At 39.8% G+C, this 22,800-nt stretch overlaps 1 protein-coding gene across 9 annotated transcripts in view; it reads left to right on the top strand.

The window, feature by feature from the left end:
* Positions 1-22,800, top strand: part of CTNNA2 (catenin alpha 2) — a 1,322,067-nt gene that overhangs the window by 981,713 nt on the left and 317,554 nt on the right. The window contains exon 1 of one of the 9 annotated variants that reach the window (XM_021925281.2): positions 14,502-14,784. The exons of the other annotated variants lie outside the window; for them this stretch is intronic. The gene's annotated coding sequence lies outside the window, so the exon portion shown is untranslated. Of the gene's footprint in view, positions 1-14,501; positions 14,785-22,800 lie in introns of those variants that run through there. 9 annotated transcript variants of the gene reach the window in all.

Raw genomic sequence — 22,800 nt, forward strand, 5'->3', positions numbered from 1 at the left:
AAAAAAAATATGAAGACTTCTGAGATGCATACCATGTCTGGAGCACAGGTATGCAGGAGAAGGGGGTAGGAAAAGAGGAGACCAAAGTGTGAATTTAGCACCAGATTGGAAAGACTTTCAACTTGAAATATGATTTCCAAAATGTGAGTGCAAGGAATATAATTCTGATGACTCCCTTGAACATGAATGGAGGAGAAAGGATACTGAAAGCAATGAGAGTAGTTGGGAGACTACCATATCTTCCCAATTAGATACTATGCGGGTTATGTTCACATTAGAAATGGGAGGGCAGCAGGTGCAATAATAGCTCTGCAGTGGATTGACAAACGTTTAAGTGGTCCTCTTTCTAACAAAGGTGATTTCAATAGAATGGATTGCTCTAGGGGAAAGGGAGGCAAGGAAGAGTAGGATGTAAAAGTCAGTTAAACTCACACTTGGAGCCAGGAGTGAGCAGGTGAAGATCTGAACAGACATTAGAGCTGCACATATAGATCAGGGAGTCCCTGGAACGTGCTTGGTGGCTACAGTGGTGGCAGCAGATGCAAATTCCAGAAAGAAAGATTAGAATAGCAGCTGATGCACAATCAAAAGTTTTCACAGTTTAGAAAAGTAATATCAGGGGTAGCAGCTAGATGAGGAATAACAAGACCCTGTGTTACCTACAAAGTGCATATTTTGATTAAAAATATTTGAATTCTAATTTATTACAACTGAATTTTGTTAGTGAACAAATGATATTGTGGACTGTACTCAGCTTAAGGAATACCAGTTTGCAGAGCCTCTAACTGATGATTCTCAACAACAAAGAATAGGATGGGGCAGAAGAAGTAGAGATCACCTCAATAGGAAGGACAGTTTAGTAAAATTAGGAAACACTCCCCTAGTCCATAGCAAGCAGCCTTTAATATATAGGGATGGCCATGGGACTGTCATTAATATGAATTTCATGTGGCTGTGGAAGAGATAAAATATGTTGAGACTGATAGATTTGGAGAGGACATCGGATGGTCAACATCACCAACACTGGGGGAGGATGCCTGACCATGAGTGAACCTGCAAAGGGAACGTGTAAGGATGATGCTGTCTGCCTAACGGCTCTATGTCAATGACTAGCTGATGTTGAGTGTATCATTTCTGAAGAGGGTTTGTCATTGGCATATCATATCAATGTAAGATTATTCCTTTGTGGATAGACCTTATATTTCCTCCTCAAACATGGAACAAGGTGATGGCTGGAGGTCATGTCCTTCAGAGGCAAATCTATATTTGCATTTTAGCAGAAGAATTTGAGACGTGTAATAACATTGTGGAACGCATTTTCAAGTTTCTGACTTTGTATTAGTCTGAAAAGTGTTCTGCCATTTAGAAGCTGTGTGATCTGGGCAAGTGACTTAACCCCTAAGCAGAAACATTCAACATAGTAAAACAAAAGAAAAATAAGTTGAATTATAAAAACAGAAAATAGTTAAAATGCTATTGCAATAAATACCTATATCAATTTATACTATGCCAGGGCAAAAATCCCACCCTATAGACTGAAGAAAAGAAGGAAAAATAATCATAAGCACAAATTGCATTGTGCACCAATAACTCAGACTTTTGACTGCTCCTTCTTTACATATCTGTTCCTACTTTAGGCTGCATAAAAAGCAAAATCAAAATGAAAAAGGCAGCAACAAACACCCCAAAACATGGTGGTTAAAACAACAATCACTTTAGTTTCTGGCAATATGTGTTGGCTGAGTACAACTTCTGTGTGGACCAGGTTGAATGAAAGCTGTGGTGCTCGCTCAAGAGTCCATGATCAACTGGAAAATTAGTGGAAGACTGGACAATCCAGGATGGCTTCACTCACAGGGATGGCAATTGGCAGCCTGTTGGCTGGGACTCAACTAACTTTAGGTTGGGATATCTGAGTTCTCTCCCACATGTCACCTCATCCTCCAGTAGGCTAGCTCTGGTGCAATCAGATGGTGATTGCAGGGTTCCAGGAGCAGCGAAGGAGAAGTCCCAGTGCACAAACACTTTTCAAGTCTCACCATATGGCAAATTGCTGTTGTCTGTTAACTAAAGCCAATCACATGGTCAGCCTGAATCAAGGAGTGGAGAAATAGGCTCCACCTCTTGATGGGATGGGAAGAATTTATAGTTGTTTTTGCAGATTTAAGTACAGCAGCAGTAGTGGCTTAATATTATTACAACTGTAATGCTTTAAAGTGATTTTTATTTCTCAAGCTATATGACCCTAACAGTATCATCCATAAACACTGAGGACCAACAGTGCAGGTATCACTATAGCTTATTCGAAATGCAGAATCTCAGGCCCCACCCAAGACCCGCTGTAATAAATCAGAATCTACATTTTTACAAAATCTCCAAGTGATTCACAAGCCCGCTAAGGTTTTAGAAGCACTGTATCTTTTTGCTATTTCTCGTAATTCCCTTTCTTAGAATTGCTATCTTCTCTTGTTGAGTGATAGATCTTTGATTTTTAAAGGTGCCAGAACTGTTTCCTTCTGCACAATTGAAGCAGAACAAACACAGGTTTATACAGTAAAACAGGTTGCTTCACAGCGTGAATAGCTAGAGAGAGAGGATATAACATTTTTATGCTCAATTGTCTTGTGCCTTTTTTCAAAAAATGAAAATTTAAAAATTAAGATGACAGTATATAAATATTTAAAACATATTGTATTTAACCAGGCAGCACCATTCAGATATTAGAGAAATTTTAAAAGAAGTAGAAACAGCTAGGCATGTACTTAAACTGACCTTTTACATTTCTGAACCATTACTTAACTGGACCTTGATTTTCTGAAGGTTCAAAGATTGATTCTCCAACCTTTAGTCTGCAGTTTAAATATCTCTAGAACATATGCAAGTCTCGGGATACTCTTTAAGATTTTATACAATTAATAAGACCAACACAATTTAAGCATCTGGCATGTGCCGGCTGCTGGTCTCACCTAGTTTGCCTTTTACCTTAAGTCTGAACAGAAAGAGAGAGAAAAAGCAATTTTGCATTAAAACCGAATGCTGTTGTTTTGTGTGATGTTTCCTTGCCATATTCTCTTCCCAAAATGGGACAACTTCTTTGAAGCTATAACTGATGTTCTTTTAACTGTATATGCTTTGAGGTCCTGTTCTTGTCAATCAATTAGCCAGCCAATCAATAGTTAACAAATATCTATTGAGTACTTAACATATGCAGGCATATTCTAGGTCTGGGGATACAGTGGGGAACAAAACTGAGCAACTTTGTAAGCACATAGGTTAAGATAATTTTAGGTCCTGATAAAGGGAAAATTAAATAGGACCATATGGAAGAGAGAAATTGAGGGCCAGGACCTGCTTTATCTACTGGTAGGCAAGGCTTCCTTGAGGTGATGTTATTTGAGATGACACCTGAATGATGAGCAAGGGGCAACCATTTAACGTGCTGTGAGATATGCATACCAAGCTGAGAGAACAGAAGGTGCCAAGGCCCGGAGACTAAAACAAACCTGGTCCAAGAGACTGTAAAATGGCTAGTGTGCTCAAGTGAGTGAGAGGGGAATGAAGAGATGGGAAGGAGAATTTTGAATACAAGATATGCTTTCTTAAAGAATCCATGCACATTTTTATAAATGTTGACAAACATTCACCAGCATCCTTATAACCTCCTCTAGACCTTATAAAGTGATTCATTACTCTGTCTCAGGAACTAAATTAAAGCACTTTAATATATTAATTCCATTTATTCATCACAATTCTATGAGATCCTACCACTTTCAGAATATACAAAAGGAGATCAAGGCACAGTAAACTTAAGCTACGTGACTTAACACAGCTGGTATTGATGATATAAAGTGATTTTTCTGCATTTCCTAGACCCTTTTATGGAACACTTAAAAAGGCTGGATACCAGTCAACGTTTTAACTCTGTAAAAGCCAAACCTGACTCTTTAAAAATCTTCCTTTCCCCAAGGTTTAGACCCAGCAAGAGGCGGGATGGGGCAATTCAAACTTTCCTCCTGGATTCCCACTCCTGTCGGCCCCCTTCTACCATCTGTTGCTGTTTGCGTAGAAAAAGAACAGAACAGAATACCGACAACCACACACATTCAGACATCTCGTTTTGTATGTGGGAGTCTGGCTTCATTAACAAGTTTCTCAAACTCTCCCTGCACTACAACACCAATCTAAACATAACTCATTGAAGTCATGGGAATAGGCAATCATCAGCTTCATGATGCTCAGATGGCAGTGTCCGGATACATCACCTGCTACTTCCTAGTAAGCATGTTCTGCTTCAAGCCGGTTGTTTTCCTCAAGAACCTCTAAATAAATAATGCCTATTTCCATATTCTCTAGTCTCTGCATTGTCACTCTGATTCTAACTCCTATTAATTTCCACCTTCTTTCTAAGGGCTCCCATTCTCACTCCAGACTATTCCCCATCCACCCCCACAAATCCGTACGTCCACGTATTCACCCATCCATTCTTCAGTCATGCAGTGGGTACTTACTCTGTTTTCTTAACGGTGCTAAGTGCTAAAGGTATATAAAATATTTTAGATAATAGTCTCTTCTTTGAAGAGTTAACTCACTAGTAGGAGAATTGTACTCCCAGAAGTCCATATGAATCCCCTCCTTCTTTGAGATGTTACTTATCTAAAATTAAGAGAGCAATTTAAGTAAATTTAAATTTGCTGTCTTAAATTGCAAGAAAATTTAAATTTACTGCCTTAAACTGCTCTGTGTTTGTTTCTGTGTACCCCTCCTCCCCTGTTTTACTTTATGTCTTCTAGGTTGAAATTTCTCAAGAGCAAAGTCCAGGTTATCTTCCTGGTGCAGTGAAGATAGAGTTGGGATATTTATGTTTAGATTTGGGTTTTGCCACTTACTAGTAATTTTGGGGGTAAATTCCTTCTCCATATAAAGAGTGGGAGTTAGGTTTGAGAATGTCTAAGATCTCGTTGAGCTCTGGCATTCATGGACTCATGAATTCTAAAATACCTAACAAGGTCTGGAAAGTGAAGGGAACATGCAATACAAAACTTGTTTCAAAGGCGTTTATTTTTAACTTATTTATGTGGTGGGTGGTTTTCTAACTGAAATGTAACATTGTCCCTGGCTTATAGACTGAGACAGAGTAAATTTAAAAACAAATTATTGAAAAATCATAATGGACCTTTTTTGTGAAGTTGGGCCTTTAAACAGAGTGTTAGGTTAGGATTCTTTCCAAGCCCAAGAGCAATGCAGACAAGAGATAGTCCCTTAGTAAGCCAATTCTCTATTTCTGCCTTCCTAGGGTGCTACACCTTACACTAGACAGTCAACATTGGCAGTATCAGAATTATCCTAGAAGAGGTTTTAGTGTATGTTGGAATAATCCATAACTGATAATTTTAAAAAGATAAGATGCTAGTGGTTTATCTCTGTGCTTTAGAAGATATTATCAAAGAGAGAATCTCACCCTTTATCAAACCCCATCACAGATGGGAGCCTGGCCTAGTTGCAACTCTATTTAAATGGTCTTCTGAATTCCTTTGACCATATGCACAGGTTAACTATATTCAGATAGTAATAACCCTATGGGGTAAGTACTCATTTTAGAAAAACATAATTTTCTAAAAGAATTTAAATTCATCAACTAATTTTAATATAATTGATATTTGAAGGATGTCTACCAATTTGGAATATAATTACCTAGCAAGGGCTGATGGATACCAACCAGTTTTGTTGTTGTTGTTGTTTTTATTTCAAACAATTAAATAGTTGTTCAACAAAATGAGACTGGCATATTGCCAAACTGGCCACATCTCCAGACCCAAACGGGATTTGTTTAATTACATAATATGGTGAACAGTATATCTCTTCTATAGTTGTTGTGAACATTGCAAAGGCTTTAGAAATCTTTTCCAGATCCAAGTACACCACTCAGGATATTATTCAACCAACATGGAGAACAAAGTACTGTTTACTTTGATGAGTTTTTTTTTCCCCCCCCCCCAAAATATCTAAGGGCTGAAAATGAAAAGCCATACTTTGTGACTTTGGTGATATGGATATAGTGAGACTGTATCTGGGTCTCCAGTTCCACAATTCTGCTTTTTACCCTGATTCTATTCCCACGTAGCACCCCATCCCAGCTGTAATAAGAATTCATGAGTTATAAAGTAAATTAGATGGCATTTACCACCCACCTAAATGAAGTGGTGTCAGGAGGGTTAAAATAAGACATATTCAAAAGTCCTAAAGAAATATTTGATGTTCTGTATAAAGACAGTAACCATTCACAGACTGAGACTTTCTGTAAAAGTGAGAGTGTCTCTTCCTGCAGCCTGCTGGTAGGAAATGAGGCAAGGTTTTTTATCCAACTATTTTGGGAGCAGATAAGAGAGGAATGGAATGTTATAAAGTAATAATAAGAATGTCAGAGAATAATCTTGTTCTGATTCTGACATTTAGCGATTGCTTTCATTCTGGACATTATTTTTCATCCAGGTAATATTTTTAAACAACTCAACAATAAATGTAAAGTTACTGTTAGAACCTAAATTTCTTCATCTAAAAAACAGGATTAATAGTCTTGCCTTATAGCAAAACTTTTAAGAAAATAAACATAAAATGATACATACACAGTTGGTTCCACAGGGACATTCTACAGCTATGAGATAATTTTATTGTTTTTGTCACTTTTGTAAGGACCACTGCTAAAATAGTGGACCTGCTTATAGAATTGCCATTTCACCTTCTATTTGGCCAAATAACCACATTTTCCCAAAGTGAAGATCTATATTAGAAAAAGCCTTAATGTTTAACCCACCTCTGCTTTTCTCTTCTGACTTCAGCAGCTCTTGTACCTGTCTCTAGGATTGAGCCTTCACCTTCTCCGAATTGTGATACAGTCAGCTTCTTGCCTCATAGAGTAACTGGGTGAGGAACAGACCATTTGAATTCACCCCCCGATGATTGCCATGTGGAGAAACCCTTACTTTCATTTCATATTAAATATCAAGTGTGGAATGAAGAGAGGCAACCTTAAAAATTTACTTGATTAGACTTAGACTTAATTATTAATATTAGACTTAAGAATGATTAATATCTTGCCACTTTGGCATTGTCATTTTTAAAGTAAATCACAGATCTCATAATATTTTATGCTTAAATATTTTATGTATATATTTTAAAAAGCTTTTTTTACATAACCACAATGTTGTCATTGCAGCCTAGCAAATTAATGACAATTATTTAATGTTATCTAATATATAGTCCATATTTACATGTGTCCAATTATTCCTCAATTTTTTAAAGTTGAATGAGTTTTAATGTGTAACCAAAATATGTCTCTACATTTTATTAGGGTGGTGATGTCTTTAAGTGGGGGCAGAGAAGAAGAATAACTCTGGAAATTCAGTTAAGCAAATCAGTCCGCCATAGTGTACCAATATTAATGTTTATTCACATAATGAAATATTTATTAAAGTTTTAAAAATATGCTAGATGGCACACATATTTGGATATAACTTTTTTGACCTGATAGGTTCTCTGACACCCACATGTAAAAATGACTGAAAGAAATGATATAAGAAAAGTTAATGATGGATATAACATGGAAGAACTTGATAATCCTCAAGTAAACATTTAGTGTGTAGATTATAATGGAAAGGCCTCCTGGAAAAAAAAAAAAAAAAAAAAAAAGGAAATTTGAGAGGTTTTGGAGGTTTCAATGAGAGGGTTTAGAGATTTTCTATCGTGGAGAGATGGCGCTAGGAAGAGGGTGTTAAGATCCAGGCTTGACTGGTGGTGAGGAGGTTCTGGATGAAGTCTAACTGGTAGGAACAGAAACACTCCCAGTACAGTGTATATTGAACAGAGTACAGATGCTGGGGAAAGTACACATTGAGATGAAGTGAAAGAAGTAGGTTAGAGCCAGTGATTTGTCTTGAATCTGTTATTTCTTTATTGAACAGCATATTTTAAAATAATTTGTGTTGTATGAATTAATAAAATGTACACAAATGAACTACAACCAGGAAAAGTTGGAATAAATCTTTTTTTTTTTTTTTTTTAAAAAAAAAAAAAAGCCTACCATGGTGGGCTTAAACAATCTGTCTTTTCTGATATATCAAAAGTCTATATATGCTACAACCAGTTAATTATGGCAAGGTTTCGTTTTTGTGAATGCATGCATGCATATACTTGTGGACTCTGATGAATGATAAATGCTAAATCACCAGTAGTGGGAAATATTAATGTAAGTGTAGTCTTTACGGTGACTATATTTAATCAATACCTTATTTCTGCTAACATGTTTTGCGAGACTGGCTCTGGCATGGTAGGTAATCTATACTCTAGGAAAAGCTATAGCCCTTCTGGAAGAAGATTCTCTGTATTTATTTATTTATTTTAAAAAGGTGTATTAGGTTTCAGGGTAGAGTGGTTATTCCTCCTGCGGAAGAAGCAACAACAGAACAAAACATGATTTTAAATGTGGGTGTATTTTTTAAGATGAGGTTTGAGACATTCCTGGTACATTCATAGAACTACTTTATCAAAACATTTAGCTCATATTTTTTCTTTCTAGAGAACAAATTAATTACCATCTGATAAGCGTGCTTAACTTTCTTCTTTCTAGTCTACTACCAGGCTTTTATTAGTTGGAGCCACTAAATCAAACTCAGTGTAGGTCACTGTCAATAAAATGCCCAGTGATTAAAACTAAGTAATACAGTGGCTTGCCTAAGCTCCTCATTTTATGTGGCATGAAAACAGACCCATGAATGGGTATAGGTGTGCTGAACTGGAGAGAAATTGTGCCTTCCTTAGCTCACTCTGCACGGAGCCACTTCCCTGAAAGCCAGTGAACCTATTTACCATTGTCATAGTAACACACAATTCGAGCCCACGTAGACTTAATCCCGAGAGGCAATTGTTCCCTTGCTTGGGCGGCTACGCTGCCCGCGGGGCTGCCTGCCGCCCCCGGGCTCCTGCAGCTCCGGGAACGCGCGCGGCGGCAGAGGCCGCTGGGCCCCAAGCGCCAGCCTGGCCCCGGCACAGATGCGCTGCCCCGGCCACAGCCCCGACGCCGCGTGCGTTGCCATGACGATCGGAAACGCGTGTCTGGGGAGATGGGTGCCAGTGCCGCCTTGTCCATTATCCAAAACCCAGTCACTTTTGCTAGTTCCTCCCTCAGTATGTGAGAGAGATTGTGTTCTCACTCGTTACCACTCGGGGGTCATACTCCAAAATCAACCAGGGCCACCTGGACATCCAAGACGGCGCGGCCTAGGCGGAGCTATTTCTCTAACCTGTGCCATGGGCAAAAGAGAACGCCGCCTTCCCATGCAGTTCCTTTTGTAGCCCACCCCTTGTCATTCCAGGCATCACTGAAAGGTATATAATTTGGGAACAATTATAATTTGGCAAAAGGGGGAACGGGTATTAATCGGAGAGGAACTCTAGTTCTCGAAGGTGAGCCATCTTCTTGAAGAGAAGTGCGTGCCCTGTGGTGGTCCCCCAGGTGCCCTGTGACCAGGGTCAGTGCTGGCACCGTCTCTGTCACTGCACACTGGTCGCACCTTTCTTTTCTTTTCGTGTAGCTCAGTGGGGTTCCCAAATCACAGCACATAGCATCCCCTGGCGAGAGCTTTTGGTTTTGACTTGTTAGACTCGGGTTAGAACCCAACCCTACTCCAGCCTTCTGATGTAATAGTGCTCCGAACAGACCTGGGAATCTGCGTTTCGAGGTGGTCTCCGTAGCTGTTTCTGACATGCATCCAGATGTGGGAATCATCGCCAAGATCTCCTTTCTTTCTTCCCCTTCATTTCTCGCTTTTCCTCTTCTCTCTTGCGTCCTTGTTTGCCTGCTGTCTCACAAATACAACTCTTTTATTTTCCCATGTATTTTCCTCCCTCCCCCAACGTTTTAAGCATCTGTTGTGTGTCAGACACTGTCCTAGATGCTTGGAAGGTTATGGTCTCTGCCCCCATGCGGCATCTTATTGACCTTCTCTCTTGCCGGCTCCTCTTCTCTTTCTCTCTGTACTTTCATCATCTCATTTTCTTAATCAGTTTCTTTGTGTTTCTTCTTCTTTTCTTTCTTTTTCTCCTCCTCCTCCTCCTCCTCCTCCTCCTCCTCCTCCTCCTCCTCCTCCTCCTTCTTTTTCTATTAGTGAATCCACATGTATTTTTAGCACCATGAATATCAGGATTTAAAAGTTTCTAGCATCTGTCTGGGTTTCAAGCCACAAATTCCTCCCATGATAGCTTAGAGGACTCCTAGACCACTAGGGGTGGGTGGAGCAGGATATTCCACCCTAACTCTTTACAAGGAATTTGCCTTTTCTAGAGCTCAGTGTGAAAAAACAAGTCAGGTTACTCTCAGCTAACGTTAGAGATATTTCAGTTTTCATAATGTTTAATGACCTCCTTAAGCTTCCCTTAAAGCTGCAATTAAAGATTGCCCTATAGTCAAAAGAAAAGCATGTAAAAATGGGGCCTGCATCAAGAGAGAATAAAACGAATAACCTCTCTGAATTAATCTTCTCCCTACCCCCCATTATTCAGGCTGCTGTTTTACACAAAGATACTCTTTTGAGCATGAAAACTATGAATTGTTACAAATTTACCTGTTGCAAAGTTTCAATTAAATCTATGTGATGCATGGGTATAAAGACTGTCAGAACCTCTCCAAAGTTAGGTGATTTGCTTTGCTTTGAAGGAGTCGACAAAGGGGCTCTCTTGGATCCTCGTGGGCCGCTGCTCGCAGTGTGAGGCATTTCACGAGTCTCAGAGTCGAGTCACAGGCGATGTCAGGATATTCTGTCTCCACGCTGAGCTCATTTCTTGAGCCTTTCTGTGAATTTGAGGTCGAGGGCTGCAATCATCATGACCTCTGATCCTCTAGGGGTTAAGCCCCTACTTAAACTATTAACTAACTTAAAGATTTCATGTACAACACAATCAGCCAGCAGCTATTTATTAAAAAGCCTTTTATGTAAAAAGGTTTGGAGGACCTAGGAATTGTGAGAAATTTTTAAAAGGTAAGATGTTAATTCTTGGATGTGGGGGAGACTGATTTACATGAAAAGAGAACAAATTCTTAGCTTCAAGTGATTTCCCAGAATGCTTGGAATAAAATACTCCTTTTTTGGCATGACCTTGAGACTTCAAATCATCTGGACCTTGACCACCTCCCTCCCCTCATGTTGCTGTTGCTATGTCTCTTATTGATTTTATTCCAGACTCACTCTTTCCTTTGATCCCCCCCATGCTGGATCTGTTTTATGAATGCCTTTCCTCACATCTTTGCATAGCCATCTCCTTTTCATCACTCAAGTTTCAATTTAGAGTCACTACCTCAGAGAACTCTTCCCTGACCACTCCATCTAAAGAAGGCATCAGATCATTATCATAGCACCTGCTTTAATGTTCTGTCATGGCACATATTACTACTGGATATTATTTTCCTACGTATATATATTTCTCCCACTTCCTCACTAAAATATAAGCTTCATGAGAACAGGGGTTTTAATGCTTCGGTCCCACCTAGAAGAATGCAAGGCATTAAAAATATGTTCATTAAATATCTGTCAAATGAATAAATGAATGAAAGACAATGTCACTTGCCAAATGAGGTTTTTCAGACATTGAACACTAGTGTTTCTCAAAGAGGGAAGAATCACTGTAGGCTGAAGGGGACAAGAATTGATTAGAGAGGAGGAGATACCTGACTTGGATGCTGTAGATTTGCAGGATTTATAGCTACAGAAAGAAGGATGATGAGTTTCTTTCAGGTGAGGAAGTATTTGCCAATTAAATGATCTAATCCACTTTGGCACCAAACCAGATATTCAAGTATAGGTGAATCCTTTAACCTCAGTTTCCACTTTTGGTCTTGGAGGTTACTTGCCATTCTAAATCTGTGGTTCTTAAAGCTGTTTTTTGTTTTATATTTTTCCTGATCAGAGAACTTTGTTATGTCACTCACCATAACAAAAACAGCATCAGAGAAATCAAGTTTAAATAACTACCTCTTTCTCTACAATATGAGAAGGGGTAAAACATTTTTTTCCCTTCACTGGCAAAGAAGATGGTTATGGCTGATTAATCAGGCCATTAGATACAGTTTTGCTGCATTCAGTAGAAGCAATGATGAGAAGTTAGCTTGAATATTCATGTTATAAGTGCTACATGAGTTTGAAATGCTTATAGATTTGCAAAATTTGAGAGCTAAAAAGGACCTTAGAGATCATTTAGATTTTGTAGCCCATCCTCCATAGCATTTATAATTTTACAGTTTAAAATGCCAGGACCCAGAGTAGTAAAGTGATTGGTTTATGGTTGCATTGGTAGCTGGTGGGCAAACAGATTATCAACCCCAGCCTTCTGATTCTCTGTCCAGCGGTCTTTATATTGAACCTAAGTGAGCTTCATGCATTTGGTCATGTTACATAAGCAGAAAGAAAATCTGGAAGCAATGACTAGGCATACTCATAGAAGAAACCCCATCATCATTTTCAAAGTCACGGTGGTGAAAGTGAGAAATACACGTTGAAGGAACTTGTTGGCATTTGAAAGGGAATAAAGCAATATTCATCAACCCTTCTAAGAGTAGGCAGAGTACAAATTAGGGAAAATGGATGCTATTGTTTTACTACCTCCGTGTATTTTCAACATTATCCAAAAACTGCCATGCTGAAATAATAAGATACTGCTATAAATTTGTGTTATTTAACTGGCAGTACACAGCACATGGAGATTTATTATTTTTACTAATGAGTTTAGCTTTGCTCTTGCAAACAGTGTCAAATGTCATTCTTTCCATCCTCCAGCAGATGGCAACTCTAGTCTTCTTGTCATTTTATCTATTTCTATACTTAGAAGATGTTGTCCTCTGCCATCCCTGCCCCCATTGCCTCTCCCCGAGAAGTTCATCTTTATGTACTGCTCAGGGTGATATGGGTAAGTGGATCCATCCCTCTGCGGATGGAATCACCTCCATTAGCATCTGACTGTGAAGGCCAATCAAAATGTGCCTAGAAATAAGAAAATCACAAATTAGCCAATAGTTCTAATTTTCTTAAAAAAAAAAAAAAAAAAAAAGGGGGAGAAGATAGAGATTCTAAAATAAGGTGTACCACAGAAAACTTTCCATTTAAGGAAAAAAATCTTCAAAAGAAACAAAATGTCAATTTTTCCAGTTCTAGCTTTAAAGAAAGAGGGGTTTGATTGGATTATCTGAGTTATTGGCCAAAAAAAAGAGCACCCAGGAGTGAAATTGTGTCAGATTTCTCATACACTGTGATTTTTGGTCTCTCTGCAGTCTCTTCTCTTCCATTCCTCCCTCCCTTTTACACACTTTATCTCAGTTATCAAAAGTACTGTGCCTAGCCCCCTAATTTATTTGCTTTTTAGAAACCTCGTTTCTCTCTCTAAGTGTGTTCCTAAGGCACTACTGCTGATGACCTTTATTTTCTCTCCTTCTAGTCTTTGCCCCCACCACTCCCACCCCTTCTACCAGCTAGATCCTCATAACTCCTACAGTATTGCAGAAGTTCAAACACATGCTACTCTCTGAGTGTAACTCTGAGGGCAGCTGTAAGAAATCAACAGAAAAGAATAGCTGCTACTCTTTTATTAAAGGAAAAGTTAATGATCACAGGCATGAGCAAGTAGATTCTGTCACCAATTCCTCATTGTAAGGCTTCCTACAGATTTGCAAACAGATCTCCTGCCTAGAGGCACTTACTTGCATCAGGAAGGCCTGAGCAGGGACATGGGAGGGACAGAGGATGGGAATGGATTTGGTGGTCTGCAAATGCCACGTGGAGGGAACTCTTGCTAACTCGTCCTCTTCCAAAGAACCTAACCATCATGTCTTCTTCAAAGTTGAAGAGCTGTTACCTTGATATACCAGCAACTAGACAGAGGCTAAAGTGTGGAGCAAGGAAACAGTTACATACCTCTTATTTAAGACCAAAAAAAAAAAAAAAAAAAGCAAGGTTAGCTTTAGTGAGTATGGGTTTCTTGATTACTACTGTCATCATGTGAAAATGTGAGCTGACGCTGCAAATACAATCCTTGGAAACAACCAGGACGTGTGGAAATCCAAGTATGTTATCATTCACTGACAACCACTAATGAAGACAGGGGAGCTTACTTCAAACCCACAAATAATTAGCACTGACAATAGAAGTATAAACAGAGCTTTATTTAATTAATTCCCTAATTGTTCTTTCCTGCTTTCCTATCTGCACTCCTGCTTTGACTTTAGCTGTAACGTATGCCCAAGACTTCCTTCTTTCAGCTTTATGATAATCATGTATCTGTTTGCTCAGTGTGGGAAACCGTATCAGCTAGAATTCCTTTCCCTGCTTTATATAAATATTTTTTTTATGTTACATTATCTGTTTTTCCACAATTCGGATGCCTGGAAATGTTCACTTATTAATATGGATAGCTTATCTAACACTCACTGTTAGATGCATTTCACAGTTAATATGAAATGAGAAGTGAACAGTTGATAATTCTGGAGTGATGAGGAGAACTCTCTGGATTCTCCATTCTGTTCTTTATGGAAACAAACTCTTTGTCCCTGTCTCCTCGCTCACCCACATTCTAATCCCAGCAATCAGAGAGCAGATGGATTGCTTTTTTGGGTTTTGTCATTATCTGTCTTTGTCAGGGAAGCATGATCAGTTCCTCATTAAAGGGCCAATAACAACGCCTTCTTTGCTCTGTCCTGAATGAGGAAGCAGCATTGGAACCTTTGATGTGGTGACTTCAAGTTGGGAGGTAAAAAGGCATGTTTGTGTCTGGCAGGAAAGTGACTCTCCATAGGGGAACGGCTGGGCTGAGGGGCCAGACTGAGAGACCCACTGAGCAGGAAGGACAGCTTGGAGGGGAATAGATTTGGAGCAGTCAGCTGCAGCAGCAGGTAGTCCAGAAAGTTAACCCTAGTGGCTGGAGTGGGTCAGCCCTGATCTTCTTACAGAGACTGCAGACTCTTTCCCAAGTGGCTTTGCTGGTTACGGGCAGCCCCGGCTTACAAAAGTTGATTACAGCCAGACGTTAAATGAGAGGCTGCTTAGGAATTTTGCCTGTGAGAAAAGCTAAGTGGTGTGTGAGTGAGGGGTGTGTTTGTATTTGTGCATGTTGAGTATGTTTGATGACAGTCATGCTTCCATTATTGACAAGATATGTTCTAAGAAATGTGTTTTCATTGTTGTTCAAACATCATAGAATGTACTTATACAAACCTAGATGGCATGGTTTTTTTATTTGTATAAATTTTTCATATGGAAAACTAAATGTCCCAGCACCATTACTGAATATAAGTCATTTTCCCTACTTGATCTGCAATGCCAATATCAGGGACCATGTATCTATATATGTTCCATTACAATCTTATGGGATTATGGTCATATATGCAGTCCGTCATTGGCCAAAATGTCATTATGGAGTGTCATTATGACTGTATATGTTTATATGTAAGTTTGTACAATGCAGTTGGTATTCCTTTTGATTACTTTGTGTATAATATTTACTGAAAATATTTGCAGAAAGTTCCTGAGACTCACACAAACTCTGTTTGCCCCTGTCCATGTGATATGAAGCAGGTATCTGCTGACTTCCTTTCAACCTTTATTTGATAGGTATTTGCTGGATCGTTTGGGTGAATAACCAGCCTGGTGTTCAGCTCATGAAAAAAATATGCAACAAGGAGTTCCTGCTTTGGAGAAGTAATGTTTTGTTTGAGGAAATAAGATGTCTGTTATAAACACTTAGAGAAAATTCTCATATTCTGTAGAAGCAAATGAAAGAGTGTGGTAAAGACTGAGAGGAGACGTAGAATGATCCCATTGCACCAGGATGCTCTCATTTTCTCTCTCTCTTAATGAATGGAAAGGTTGTATAGATTATTTCAGACTTAAAGAATATCTAGTTTTGGTCAAAGAGCAGGCACATGGGAATAAGGAAGTCATCCTATGGTCACAGAGGATGTAGGGAACAGATTGGCCAGACTGAAACGGAAGGGCTGTGTTAGGATGCAGCGGGAAGTAAGGAGAATCCCCACCTTAACAAGTCAGGATAGGGTGTGCTTCCAGATACATTTGTACTTCCCTCCTGAGAACTTTTCTCTGTCCTGAATGAGGAAGCGACATTGGAAATTTTGATGTGGTGACTTCAAGCTGTGTGAGGTAAAAGGGCATATTTGTGTGTGGCAGGAAAGTGACTGTCCATAGGGGAATGGCTGAGTATGTATGTTCCCTAGCCACAAGCTTCAGTTTTTCATTTGACAGTACCTGCCTAGATATAGATCCACTCTGGAAACCCAGGGAAACTTTCCAATCTTCTTGTTAAAGCTGAGGATTGATTAGCAAGCATGACCTCCCACCTGCTATAACTGGCTTATGGCTCTTCCGAAGTACCCACTGGCATTTTCAAGGTGTCCTGCACCCCGCCCTGCCATGTTCTTCCATAGAACACTTCCTTCAACTCCTTGAGTCTGGCCCCTTCCTACCAGAACCACAGTAGTTGTCAAACTTCTTCATTTGTTTGGATTTTCCATTCTAAGCCCTTCTTGTGGCCTTTCTGCCTGTGGTCTTATAATAGCAGTGAATATGCTCTGAATTCATTGTGGAGCTACCTTGTGCCAAGCAAGTTGCCAAAAGTTTTACATATGTTCACTTTCTTAGTCTTCATAATAATCCTTTAAAGTAGATCTACTTAACAGTATCCATTGAGCATCATTATATGGCAAAGCATTTGGGAATAAAACAGGAAACAATAAAGGCAGAGGCCATGCCCACAGATAACTTGTACTTAGCTAAGAGACTACTTCTAGTGGGAGAGATTAAGCCCTAAGGAGGTAATAAAATGTGTCCTGGATCTGAAATTTGAATCTAGATCTTTCTGACAAAATCATTTTCTTAATTTCCCAACTGCATCTACTTTTTTCTTTTTTTTCAGTTGAAATTAATTTAAAATAAATTATTCTCAGCAATTGTTCATTTGAAAGCAAGCTGACAATCAGGCCATTTAAGCCAGAGTGAGTCTTATGTGACAAATTATCACATAAAGTAATGAAATCTTTTCTGGACACTGTGTTCTGCTCTGGGTGGTGTGTTAAGCCCTTCAGAAGCTGCCTTCCAGGGTCTCCACAGGTCCAGGGGGTCCATTGCCACCAAGAGGCTTGTTGCTCATTATTGCATTTAGTACTATAGCAACAGCACCACCAGTGTCTTTATTAAAACTTGCTCCAGGCTAGCATTTTCCCCCGGGGTCAGTAATGAGTTTAGAGGAATGGATGTGGAAATGAGATTTGTTCTCACCCGTGGAGTGAATTATGTCTTGTTGGGGCCCCCAGGCTAATATTTCAGATTTGCCACAAGGTACTTCATCAAAAATTCTATTTTGGTTCCAAAAGGACCATGCATGCCTATTAGCAAATTCAGAGCATGCCTTTAAACTGTATGGTGTTTTTTTTTTTTTTCCTTACACTGGCTCCATCCACTAAAGGCTTTCAGAATTAGCAGTTTGTGAAAACAGTCCATTTCCACGGGCCAGTGAATGGTGCAAAGAAGAAGTGCAGCCCTTTTATCTAACAAGGCTGAGTCTGCCACAACTGAGGTGAATCAAATGCAGAGCAGCCACGAATGTGTCAGCACATTAGGTATTCATTATCACATCGGGCATGCGGTACCACGCCAGACATACTCATGTGGCAGGATTTGTGTTTGCTGTCTGTCAGATTCTCTTGCCTCCATTTGATTGCCAGGGCTCATTTTAATGCCATTGAAGCGTATGGGTTTAAATACTCTCCAATTCAGCCTGGTGTGTTTGACATCTAATTCGCCACAATACAACATTCCAAAGAAACTGATTACAGAGATAAGTCGATTGAGAAATAGGGTTTCACATCAAAGCACTACCTTTCCGATAATAGAGATACTCAGAAAGCCTAGCTTGTTGGAGAAGACCATAACTGCTAGTTGTCTTTACAAGTGTTCTCTGTGATGGGAAATGGGGAGAAGGCATCTCTTTCAGGATACCCACTATGCTCCCATCCTCTCTCCCTCCCTTCACTACTTCTGCTATCTCCCAGATAAAGGGTTATATTCCCGAGCAATGATGACCAGCTAGTTTTCGCTAGCAAAAACCAAAAGGGCAGGGTGGTCTCCAGCCAATGACAGACCAAAGATGGATTGGCTTGAGAAAAGAGTGAGGGTCCACACTTTTTCTTCCCAACCCCCATTATATTCATAGCCTTAAGAACTGCTCCCCTCCAGAATCTTGGCTATGATTGTCATAACTTACATCTTGTCTAGATCTGGGAAAAATTAATAATATGACTCCGTGGATGCTACTCCAATTCTTCTGCTTTTTGTGTTAAATTTTCTTTCATTTTGTAAGCTGTGCATTTGGGCAGATGCTATCCCCCATTGGAGGTACCATTCCCATGCAGGAGTAAGGTTTTCATTGGACACGAGTCCTCTTGGCAGAACGCATTTAATGGAGTGCATTTTAGTGAGGGTCTCCAGCGTTGGTCTAATTGCTCTATAAGGAAACTCTGCTTCTTACTTGCATGTCTTAGTTTAGTTTTGGAAATTATTGTGTGCATAGAACAGTGTTTCTCCTGAAACAAACAAACTCACTCAATGTTTTTATGACCAGTGTAGAGTTCCAGATACTGTGGAACAGGAATTACTATATTAAGTCCTGTGCACATCATCAGCACTGTAAATTGGCCCTCACCTCCCATGAAGCTGGCAGCCTCTGGATCTTTGGGTTGTCTGTTTTTACCGGCTGTTAATTGTTAATAGATTTTCAGGTGTAGGTCATGCTGTGTAAGCATCAATCCTTAATTTAGGAAGGTCTGCGGCTGTCCATGATTGTGAAAAGGCAAGTGATAAACAAAAACTGGAGAAATCTCAGCATCCTCACTAAAAATGTCAAGCCCAGTAATGCTTCTGGTAGTAAAAGCAAAATTTATTAGTGAGAGAACAAACTTACCCAATAAAAAAGGAAAGTTAAAGAGGGAAAGCAGAGAAGGAAAGAAGGCCCCAGAAGAAGGTTGAAGAGAAAACATTGAAGAAATCAAAGCCATTTTAGAAAGATGAGTTAGAGAGCACGCATGGCATGATCTTAGATATCTTCCTTGTTCTTGAGACTAGAAGAAAAGGAAGGCATTTAGAGTGAGCTTTTAAGTAATTCTGCTTGGAAAAATGTATGATAAGAGGCCTCGCTATCCTCCATATCAGGGGAATGGATATACTGGTCCAGGGTTCAGTGGCCCTAAAGCCAAATTCAGCTGCTGCCTGTTTTTATAGGTCCTGCAAGATAAGAATGAGTTTATGTTTTTAAATGGCTGGAAATAAACCAAAAGAAGAATAATATTTTGCAACATTTGAAAATTATATAAAATTCAGATTTTAGTATCCATACATAAAGTTTCATTGGAACACAGCCATACCTATTTGTTTACGTATTTTCTATAACTGCCTATTCATTAAAATTGAAAAGCAGATTCCTTGCGACAGAGACTGCAGAGCCTAAAATATTTACTATTAATATCAGCCCTTTACAGGAAAAGTTTTTGGATTGCTGTATTGGTCTATTGACTCAGAGTAACTAGGAATTAGTTACTAAAGGCTATCACCTTTCCACAAGTCTGTCTAACCCTTCTTCATCTAGTCTTCTCTTTGCAGAAGGTAATCCCCTTACCTACTTACCCATTTAGTCACCTACTTCCAAGAGTTTCCAAGGGCTTATCTCATGGTGGATCCTGCATTGGGCTTTGTGGGTGGTTGAAGAGATGAATTCAATCTGTTGTCTGCTCTAGAGTACTTATAGTTTGTTTAGAGAACATGAGAGGAAGAGCAAGATAAATTATGCAGACGCATGATCAAAATGCATGGTAGAGTGACACATTCATTTAAGAGGGTTTCAGGAATACTGACATGGGATTCTGAATCTCCTTCAGATTCCTTTTACCTGCATAATACCATCATTCAGTGAGTTGCTCAGACCAGAAAGCTAGCCACCACCTTGCTTTTTCTTCTTCTTCTTCTTCTTTTTTTTTTTTTTTTTTTGTCAGTGGCAGGGATGGGGTTGGAGGGGATGGAGTCTTGTTCTGTCCTGCAGGCAGTGGCATGTTCCTGGCTCCCTGCAACCTCTGCCTCCTGGATGCAACAATTCTCCTGCCTCAGACTCTGGGTAGCTGGGATTACAGGTGCGCACCACCACACCCAGCTAATTTTTGTAGTTTTACTAGAGACAGGTTTCGCCATGTTGGCCAGGCTGGTCTCAAACTCCTGGCCTCAAGTGATCTGCCTGTCTCGGCCTCCCAAAGTGCTGGGATTATAGGTGCCAGCCACCGCACCTGGCCTAGCCACCATCTTTGACACCCAGTCTCCTGCCTCCTCTGCTTGCACTGCAGTGCACCCTGCACAGTGTTGCACGTCAAAGGCACTCTCCAGGGTTATACTTAGCCCATGTGGCCAATTGTGGCAGCCTAGACTCTCCAACTCCCTGGACCTTTCTGCCCTCAGAATGAATTATGTCATTTCTTCCTTTTGAAGAATATATTTCGAATTGTCAGCTTAGCTTCATTTCTGATGCTTCCTCCCTAATCTAGGCCACTGTTATCTCTGGCCTGGATCACAGCAAAAGCAATGGATCTTTCACATCCACTCTTGCATCTGTTCTGTTTAAAATTCACATATAATCACGCTACTTCTCTGTGTATGATGAGTCTCACTTTCCCCATATTTCTTATGAAAATATCCCAAATCTGGGCATGTCTCTTGAGACCTTAAACAATCAGCTTTTGAGACCTTAGAGCCTCGTTTGCATGACTCTCCCCTTAATTCCTTTCTTCTGGCCATGTGGCCATCTTACAGTTTCTGTAGGGTGAATATATAATTCATTTTTCAAAAACAAGACATTTGTGAGAATGAAAGGAGGCACTATTAATAATGATGCCATGGCAACAGGCTATAATCAGGACAGTCCCAGGCAAACCAAGATATAAAGTCACCCTACATTTCTCAGACATCCCACACTCTTTCTAACATCAGAGTCTTTGAATGTGATTATTTTTCCTTATCTGGGATTGCGTTGCCCTTCTTTACCTCTCAGTTTTTCAGAGGGTAAGTGAAATCCTCTCTTGATGCACAATCAGAGCACCTTCGCTCCTTCTAATAATTATAATTGCATTGCAACTGATATAATTGTTTATGTTTCCAACCAGCATGACCAGTCCTCTTGGTCTGCCCGGGACTGAGAAAGTTGCAGGGATGTGAGACTTTTAATGTTAAAACCAGGAAAGTCCCAGATCAGCACGTGGGAATATCATTCCCTCAAAGGCAAGGACCACATTTGTCTTGTTTCCCACTGTAACCACAGAACATAGAGTAGTTTCCAATAAGTTGTAGGTGCTCAAAAGACTTTAGTTGGTAGAATGAATTAAGAAAGAAAGGAGTACAATGAAAGAGAGGTGACTTTCAGATGGGTTAATCAGGGATGCTTTGCGTATAAGGTTCCATCTCAGCTTAAAGGATGAGTTATAGTTTCAGTACGAGGTTAGGAAAAGAATATTATAGACAGGGAGAAAACTTTCATTAGAGCCCCTCCTCTTTTCCTACTACTAAGTGCCACCTGGAAAGGATGTGGAGGTTCTTAACAATGTGATTTAAATGGCTGATACAGTTGAACGTGTTACCTACTCAGGAGTAGTTGCATTTTTAATAAAAAATAGAGCCTCCAGTCAAATGATCATCTCATAATGGCAGACGTTTTGAACTGGGAATGGAGAATATAGTTTGAGGGTAAGAAAGAGGAGTGAGGAGGAAGGCCTACCTTCAGACTGGCCCCAAATGCCTTATCCTACAGGTGGCTTCCCCTCTGCCTGGGGTCAGACCACAGGGCTGTGGGGTCTGAAATTACAGCGCAGTATACAATCACATGAAAATAGTTTGGGTAGAGCACCATGGGACAGCAGTCTAATTGTTTTTTCTCAAATTTTCCAGGCCAATTGATCTGGGAGAGGTTATTCCTGCCCACTGTGCTTCTGGCATCAGTACTTGGCACCAGATGAGAAGTTTGCACTAGGAGAGATGACACAATCAGAAAGGCACATTAGAGCTTTCCAACTGGTAAAATGTTGAATACAGAATTTTCAGTGTTTCCTTTAGAGTATATAAATTCAATAAGTGGTAGCCCTCAATTCCTGTGAATTGAAGGCTTCTGACCATTTAATCCATGTTTGTTTCTGAAAATAATAGGTTATTAGACACAAAAATGCATTTGAGATTCTAATTTTGTAGATGGGGAAACCAAGACCCAGAAAAGTTAAGAGTTGACCACATTGTACAGCTGGTTCATGCCACACTGGGACCAGGACTCAACTCTCCCAATGCCAAATGCTGTGTCTCTCCTTCCATACCTTCATTTTATTATGAAAACTTTTTAATATACAGAAAAATTGAAGAAATTGTATAGTGAGCACCCATGTACTCATGTCTTAGTTCATTTGGGCTGCTATAACAGAGTACCTTAGACTGGCTGACTTAAAAGCAATAGAAATTTATTTCTCATGGTTCTGAAGTCTGGGAAGTTCAAGATTAGGACTCCAGGATATTCAGTGTCTGGTGAGAGTTTGTTCCTCATAGATAGCATCTTCTGACCATATTCTCATAGGGTGAAAGGGGCAAAGCAGCTTTTGGGGGCCCCTTTTATAAGGATACTAATTCTACTCATGAGGGCTCTAAGGCCTCATCTCCAAGTACCCTCACACTGGGGATTGGG

The sequence above is a fragment of the Papio anubis genome, chromosome 14 (genome assembly GCF_008728515.1).
Source record: "Papio anubis isolate 15944 chromosome 14, Panubis1.0, whole genome shotgun sequence".
NCBI lineage: Eukaryota > Metazoa > Chordata > Mammalia > Primates > Cercopithecidae > Papio > Papio anubis.